The sequence below is a fragment of the Corapipo altera genome, unplaced genomic scaffold (genome assembly GCF_003945725.1).
Source record: "Corapipo altera isolate COAL_440 unplaced genomic scaffold, ASM394572v1 0, whole genome shotgun sequence".
NCBI classification, from domain to species: domain Eukaryota; kingdom Metazoa; phylum Chordata; class Aves; order Passeriformes; family Pipridae; genus Corapipo; species Corapipo altera.
In genome coordinates this window covers 45050736-45059677 of record NW_020884872.1, presented here as the reverse complement: position 1 = coordinate 45059677, position 8942 = coordinate 45050736, and positions in this window count along the sequence as shown.

Genomic DNA, 8942 nt, shown 5'->3' with positions numbered 1-8942 from the left:
GGATAGGATAGGATAGGATAGGATAGGATAGGATAGGATAGGATAGGGTAGGGTAGGGTCAGGTAGGACATAGCACGAAACTGCAGACCAATAAAAAAATATGATAGATTGATTGTGTTAAATTATAAAGGTTGGATAAAGTAGGCTCAGGACCAAGGTGGTATAAACCCTATCTCCAACATCACCAACCTCCTTCCTCACAGTGCGGAACTCTGGATGTTGATGGCTTACTGTAGGTTCCTTCAAACGTCTTCTTGGAGAAAGCTGGAAATGCTGACTTTAAGACACAGAGGAGTAGTAGAAGATTTAATGTAATGACAGAGAGAAAACATAGGTGCAAAAGAGTATAACTGTTATTATGAAGATCTTTTTTCCTCCCTAAAAAGATAATTTTTGTAATGGATTTTTTTTTCTGTATGAAGGATTGGACTATTAAGAACTTTTTCATTAAACTTTCAAGATTTCAATTAGACTAATGCTATGTTGTTGTTTTCAAATACATCTGTTTCCATTTTACTCCCAAAAATTTTGTATATAAGAAGGTAATTCTTTAAACAAAGAGTTATTTCCAAGCTGCGGAGGCTAATTGACTTCACTGTGAATTAAAATTCCTTAAGTATTCTTCTTTTGCTTTTTAAATTTCACTTAAAGTCTTTAAACAATATATTCTGTGAACAGTTTATGGAATGGTTGGAAATAAAAGAGATTTCATTACATATTTCTCCTTAAAGTCTCCCAAAACACTACAGATTCTAGAACCAATTCTGTGATTCTGAGAACACCAGTCAGCTAAATACATAGACTAAGAACAAACTATGATAATTTAATACACTAGTGAAATATTCCAAGGTGAAGCACTTGAACTGCTTAATAGCATGCAGTAACTCCAGTTGAAGTATCTAGAGTGCAATTGCTTAAAATGGAATTTGGCCAGGATTCAAGCATAGAATCCCAACCCTCTGGTATGGTTTCATTGACTTTTTAATTACTAAAAGTACACACAACCTCAGCTTTACACATCTTCAAAGCACCGATGTCCTCCAATGAAAAATAAAATCTAAAGTAATCCACAGAGAGGATGTTTAAAAAATAATTTTAACACATTTAATGTATCTTTTCTGATAAAGATGAAAATAATCCACTTCATTTTATTTCAGTTATCTTTTCATTTGGTCTTGGAGAAATGGAAATGTTGCTCTTCTTATTTGGACCATTTATTCCCTTGTTTTTTTAGTGTCAGAGTTTCTTACTTTAGAGGGAAGAATGGAATTTGCCTCATACTTAGGAAGAGAAATAAAAAGCTTGGAGCAGAGATGCCTGCATACATTATACAACATTCTGCACTTGATTGCACATGAAATTCCTTATTCCAGGAAGGGATAACTGAGTTGGACAAATGTTAAGAGTTACACTCAGAAGAGTAAAATTAAATCTAGAAATAGGAGGAAGTTGAAACTGGAATATTTTAAAGACAGATGAATTTAATCTCTTTATTTAATAGCATTCGGTGCAAATGTACAAATTGAAATTTGTAGTAGTTATGACTACATTTTTCTCAATATGTCCAGTATCCATAATTTTAATCTAATTTACTTGATTTAAACATCTTTGTTTCTATCATTCTCCAAGATTATAGCTGCTTTTCCCTAAAGGCTAAAGAATAAAAGACCAAGACTAGCAATATACATTGATTCAAACTTTTTTATGTATGGGCTACTTACTGTCTGGTTCTTATTCGACCTTTCATTATATTTAGGTGACTAGGATTTTATAAAGGGTATTTTCACCTTTACATTTGTACTTTTCCAACTCTTATTCTGTGACTACTACTTGGCTAAAAATTAGTCTTGTCCATTTAATATTCCTATGAAATAAAAGAAAGTTCTTATTTCTATTATGTATCAATACTTTGATTCTATTTTAATACTGATAAGGCTGAGAAAATATAAGTAAACATTCAAAGAAGTGTCTATTTCTCTACTCTGAAACTAACAAAACAATTTAAATTTCATGTTTTCTCATATTTGCTAGGTATTGATTGATTTTGTATTAGAGTAACATTTTTTACTTAAAGCTTTGTCCATTTCAAAGAAAACCAAGACTAGATGAATTAACCCTGGATGAATATCAGAGAAGGAATAGTTCAGAATCTAAACAACTGGGTGGCATCACCCTCAGGTACCTATATCAACACAATTGCACTGAATGTTAGGAAACAGTAAAGAATTACAGTAACTCACCATTTTGATGGGTGGTCTGGCTTCCACCTAAATTAAACATCTGCAATCCAGCAGAGTGCAGACACATGCTGTCACTATATTCACTATTTCTCCACTTTCCTCTAGTACATTAGAGATTTAAGACTTGCTAGCCTGTATGCACTGAGTGACTCTGATGCTACAGATTTTTCATAGATTATTGCTGAAGTAAAATGAAATATAGGACTTGGTATGGCCCTGAGCAACCTGATCTAGTGGGTTGCTTCCCTGCCCATGGCAGAGGGGTTGAAAGCAGATATCTTCAAGGGATTCTATGATTTCCCTGCAACAATTAATTCTACCATGTGATTTCATTTTAATAATTATTTTAAAATGTAGTATTAAGAACTATACAAAACCTATACAGGAAAATTATATGATATGATCTAAGTAGTCCTACACAATTCCACATTTAAATGGGTGCTCATAATATTGCAGAATAATTTTAATAATTACAGTAATATTTGCACTTTTGATCAAACTGCACTGGAAACTCATCTGTTCTACTGTTTCAGTTAGATTAAAAAAATAATTTCAGTAAAATTCACATAATTGTTTCGGATAAAATATATTTACATAATACATATATATATGTGTATATATATATATGTGGTTACTTATGAAATAAACCAGTCAATTGTCCCAAAACAAGTCCTTAAAATGTAACTACTTTTCCAGTAAATGAGGTACAGCAGCTGAACAGAGAAAAGGAAGCATTTGCCTGCACAGCTGAGAGACAGGCTTAGGCATCTGCAAATACCTTATTATTCGTGCAGAAAAGGAATACAAATGCGAGTATACTTTTCCTCTTATAGATACATTTTTTGTATCTATAGAGGAGGGATCTTTTGAGGGAGGCATTTTACCCTAACTAGATAAATGAACATTAGGAAAAGATAATGACAAGTTTGTGATTTTCAGCAAAAGAAGTATGTCTCTACTTCCTCATTAGTAAAGTGAAGATAATGATATCTAGTAACTATTACCCAATTCTTTGCAAACTCTGGGAGAAAAATTCTCATTTTGTCCTACATAGCCTGACAGCAATGTGGAAATAGTTCAGTTCAGTAAAGCACAACAGGAAAATCAAATAACAGACAAATATCTTCAGAAGTGTGACATAGTATTTCATCTTTTGGTTCTAAATGTCCAAGCAGCATGAAAAAAAATCATGTAGTTTGGTTATGAGTATTCTGTCTATTATTCAAAAACTTTGCAAAGTGTAATTTTCCATATTGTCTTTTGGACTATAAAGTTCAACAGCCACTTGCAGCGCCTAGATCTCTTCTGCTAGTGTCTAAGTCTGGCATAGATTTTCCTATTGGTAGGAATTGGAGTGTCCTGGTAGATGAGGGAGAGCAGTGGATCTTTTCTACATGGACTTCGGCAGTGCCTTTGACACTGTCTCCCATACGATCCTCATATAGAAAAATGTTTATGTATGGCTGGATGACAGGACAGTGAGATGAATGAGCATGTCTCCTATGAGGAAAGACAGAGACCTGACAGTTTGCCCTAGAGACGAGAATACTTGGGAGAGGGCAATTAATTGATTAATATAAATACCTAAAGGGAGGTTGAAAAGAGGACTGAGTCAGGCTTTTTTCAGCGCTGTCTAGTGAAAGGGTCAGAGGCAACAGTCACAAAGTGAAACACAGAGGGTTCACTTTAAACATAAGGAAACAATTTTTTTTTTACAGTGAGGGTGACTTAGCACTGACACGTTTCCTAGAGAGGTTGTGTAGTCTTTGTACTTGGAGATCTTCAAAAACCATCTGTACGCTGTCTTGGGTTACTGGCTATAGGTGATCATCCTTGAGCAGGGTGGTTGGACCAGATGATGCCCAAGGTCCCTTCCATACTTAACTATTCTGCAATTCTGTGACACTCATTTTCAACATAGACTTCAAACAAAACATATTTTCCAAGAAGGAAATTAATGTTTGCACATTAAATCTATGTAAAAATATTTTCATATTTGTACTTGTTACAGCTTAAAATGTGTTTGAAATTGTGAACATAGGTTTAAATAATAATTAAAAAACCCTCAAAAACATTAGTATAAACAACAATTTCTTTAAACATATCTTTCTCCATATTTCACACAAAATATATTTAATAATGCTGGGACTTGTAAACAATAATATGCTACAGATACACACATTACAAAGAGAATAAATATGTCTTAACCTTATTTTATACAAAATTCTAAGACAAGTATCACTTTATATATATGTATATGTACATATATGTACACACACACACATACATATACATATATGTATACATATACATATAATATATATTTCTCCAAATAAAATAAGTTCTTTGCTAAATTTCCAACTCTCATAGATAGGACAGGACTCCAAATAGGTTAATGTCTAAATTCCATCCATTCCCTTTTTTGCCAGGTGTTAAAACAATAGTCACAAACTACTCAAAACAGTTGAGGTTGCAAAGGAGACAATGGGTTTCCTAGTTAAGAACCTGATCATGTCACCTTGCAAACAAAGAAATCAAGTCCATCCTGAAGAGAAAAACAGTTATAGAAGGCATGCTGAGGGAACTATCAAACATGCAATTTAGGAAATGTGGGTATATTTGCTTTGTTGTAACTCTTTCTATAGTTATTAAGTATTATTCTTACAGGATTATACTGAGATTTTTTTTTTTAACCAACTGGAGAGAACTTCAAACCCCATAAATGCTCCAGAGATGTTTAGCTTTGAAATTAAAGATCATCATCACTTTGTTCTTACCCTTACAAAAGTGAAGACAGATAACTAAGAACAGAGATAAATATTAAAATCATTTCAAAAGGTCATTTATGTAGTTTTCATAGATAATTAAAAAAATTCAATATTGACAACAGTTATAAGCTTAGGAACTAACCAGAAATTATTTCATAAAATGTTTTTAGTCTGTATATATATTATGAGAAAAATACTATTTTCAATAGATGTTCCAATTTACATATTTTTAGGAACAATTTAAAGTTATAAGGTATAGCAAATAAAATGTTTACAATGTAATATTTTTCTTTCAATTTTGATGCTACATGTAACCTACAAATAGTAAAAACAAATAATCAGAATCTACTTTTAATTTTGTCTAATCTTTCAAAAATTTTCTTAAGCATTGTCTTACAAAGGTTTTTGGGTGTTGTTATCTGAGACCCTGGAAAATCATAACCTTTTAATAAAAGAAAAAGAACGTGAGCAACAGAAGCCAAGTTACTTTTATTTTGTCAGCTATCATCAGCATAAAAGGAAGAAAAATGTTTTCCCATTTGAGTTCAAGAAATGCTATTGATTAATAATGCAGAACAGGATTTCATTTAACTTTTCTTATGTCAGTACATCTGAAAGCAGTTATAAATTCGTGCAGTAATGTGAAAAAATATTCAATGAGACATAAAGCAAGATATCATATAAACCAAACAAAGTGAAAAAAATCCTACTATTTTTCCTCATTATCTTTAAAGTAAAGGTCTTATTATGATATACTAGTATTGCATTAAGAACAGTAATTCTTTCATTAAATATGATTTCTTTTCTTTATTTATGATGTTGATAATTTTTTACTTTTCCAATATATATTCCAAGAATACTCTAGGGATATATATTTTCATTTAAGTATCAACATGAAGAAAGGAAATTATTTTTACAGAATGTAAAAATCTTTAAGCATATGCTTCCTCTCCATGTGGCTTATAAAATAGACAATTGAATTTCTTATCCACCAATTCATTAAATTCTTTGAAATATATCTAATCAATCTTGAAATGTCTGGAAAACCAAGGTATTTTGGTCATCAGAAGACCAAAAATTTACCCCAGAGAACAGTATTATCCATTAACAAAATTCCAGAGAAGAGGAGGAACCTTACAGGTAGATTTTATTTCACCATCTCCCTTTTAACCTTGTCATAATTCACTGTAACAGTTGATAAAATAATATAGAATTAATTTGATTCATAATGTCATGAATGTTAATAAACCATTTTTGCATTTTTAGATGTAAATTTGAAATCCTGCAAGAGACATCCCATTGATTAGCAATTATTCTAAGATTCAAAACAATCTAAGTGTTATTAAACATAGTAATTGTTAATAGTATTGGTTCAAAAAGAATAATATTTTTACTATAGCACTTGATCATATGATTTTTTTTTTACATCAAGCAACAGTACAGCCTTCTAAAAACACAAAAATCCTTTGTTATAATTTTGTAATTTTTCAGCTTTTAAAGAAACATTCTTGTTAGTGCTTCTGAATGTGATTGGTGATTCTCTAAATTTAGGATAGCCATGATTTCTCATCACACCAAAAGAAGATAAGACATGATCTATTTTAAAAAGTAGCATTTTTCTCTCTAGATGTATAACAAGAAAGTAGCAACTTATTCAATTACATTGTCATTTCAATTGTGTTTGCATTTCACTCTCACTTTCTATAATAGGAATAATTTCAGGTAATTTCAAGGTTGATTTAAATATGTAGCAGCTGGACACTGTGCTAAAAGATATTTTTAGATATTATAAGTGTTTTAGCTAAGCAAAATGTTTTTTTCACATACTTTCAGTAGGAAAGCTGACTTTGGCAAGTACATCCCCTGAGGAGAAAGGATAAATTAAATCACAGTCATAGGGAATCGTATTACTCCACTCTCACAAAAGTAAATCTTAATTCATATGAAGATCAGGTGATTATATTTGTCCAAATGTTTGCTCTCATAGAAATTACTGTCATGGAGAGATTTTTCTCTGGAGGAAACAAAGCAGGGTCAAAGATTATGAACATGTAAATAAATAGAGATCCAGAATGAACTGTAAAAATAAATTTAGTTTAGTCTTTAGGACTTACATGGTTAAGCTAAGAACCTAATTTTTCAGTCTGATAAGTGGAGAGGGGTAGATTACTTCAGAAAATTATTCTTAGGAAATAACTTTGTAGTTTGTCTTTTTAATTTGGTTAGATAGGAAGCCAAAAGTTAGGTGGAATGAATAAATAAATCATACACACCCATGATTTGTTCTTTACTGAGGATTAAGGCAGCTTCTTCATTTCCACAAGGAGAAAAAGAGAAAGAGCAAAGCAAAAATCTGAATGCTATAGAAAATCCCCAAAAAAAGGCAAAATATACTGCAAGAAGAAAATAAACGGTAAGGAGTTCTGATGAAGACTTATGAGCCTGTTGGTTTCAATCAAATTAAAAATTTCTTTGAAAACCACTTTCAGTGAAGACACAGTCTTTCAACTCACTAAAATTATCCAAACACAGCACTGAAAAATTTTCTCGGAGTCAGAAGAAATGTTAAATACCATACATAAATCTTCATGTTCTTTTCTTTTTCCATATAAGAGGTTTGAATGTTTCAGCGACAGACCTGGTTTTCTGCTATTTATTCAGTATATATTTTTGCTCTGTTTAAATAGTTTTTACATTTAATTGCAAAACTTTTACCTAATTTGTATTCTGTGTCTATAGGATTCATTAGTGGAAAAAAGGCTTCATGAGTGTACTGAAACAAAATATGTACTGATTAATCAGCCTTGTACTAGCAAGAGCAGGTAATATCCCTACTTAAATATAGATAGCTCTCTAAATAAGCCTTAGGTATTACAGTAACTGCTGGCAACAGCAGAAGGAGACAAGGGCTGCAAGAGGAGATGTGGATTGCGTAACTGCAATTCAGTGTTTCCTGTGTTTTGATTTATTTTTAAGTTCATATAAGTTAAACTTACTTTAATGGTGTGTTCTCCCTAAACTGAAATATAACAAATATAGTACACAGAACCAATTTTTCTCAAAACACAAAACTTCAGTGAAGGTTTATGTGACTTTTATATATACTATCAGTATCAGTATAAGTAAAGATTTGAAATACTTCACAATCTTTCATTTTTCTTTAGTAATGTGTTCTTTTTAAAAAAAAAACACTGGTACATGAGGGTTGTTTTTTGTCGTTAGTGTATGCAGGAATGAACTGTCCAAAATATTTCTCCTGTTAGGCCCCCAATGGAAATATGTTATTAAAGGCCTTCAGATTCCTTATCTGGAATTGATAGGGTTTTATTTGTTATGGCATGTCACTATCTACCATAGCATAGACTCCTTGATGAGTTATGTAGTCTAGATTGTCCAGTCTGCAGGATGATGGGGCAGCAGAAGCCAGTCTGTATATCTGCCTCTACTGACCCTTTCTATCCGGTTGGGAAACACAGAACTGGTCATCTCCCAAATGATTAGAAATGATTAGAAAATATAGAGATACATATACAAGCACATATATATACACACATGCATATGCATATGCATATTCATATATATATACATATACACACAGACAGCTTATATATCTGTGTGTGTGTGTGTATGAAGAGTGGAGAATTATTCTGTTTCAATGCACTACATTTGAGAGTCTAATCATTTCAGACACGTTCTGTACTTAGCAGAGAAATAAGATGATTAATTAGTTAAGATTTGAATTGCTTTGCAGAGGTGTTTACCACAATTCAGTTGTCATTCTTAATTTAATCCAGCCCTCAAATCCATGGATGTTAAATAACCATATATGGTGAATTAGTACAGTAATTGGTATTACTTGTTCCTCTCTTTCCAGTAGAGAAACAAATCTTTAAAGATATGATTCAACTTATCTGATTTTAAATATTTAAAAATT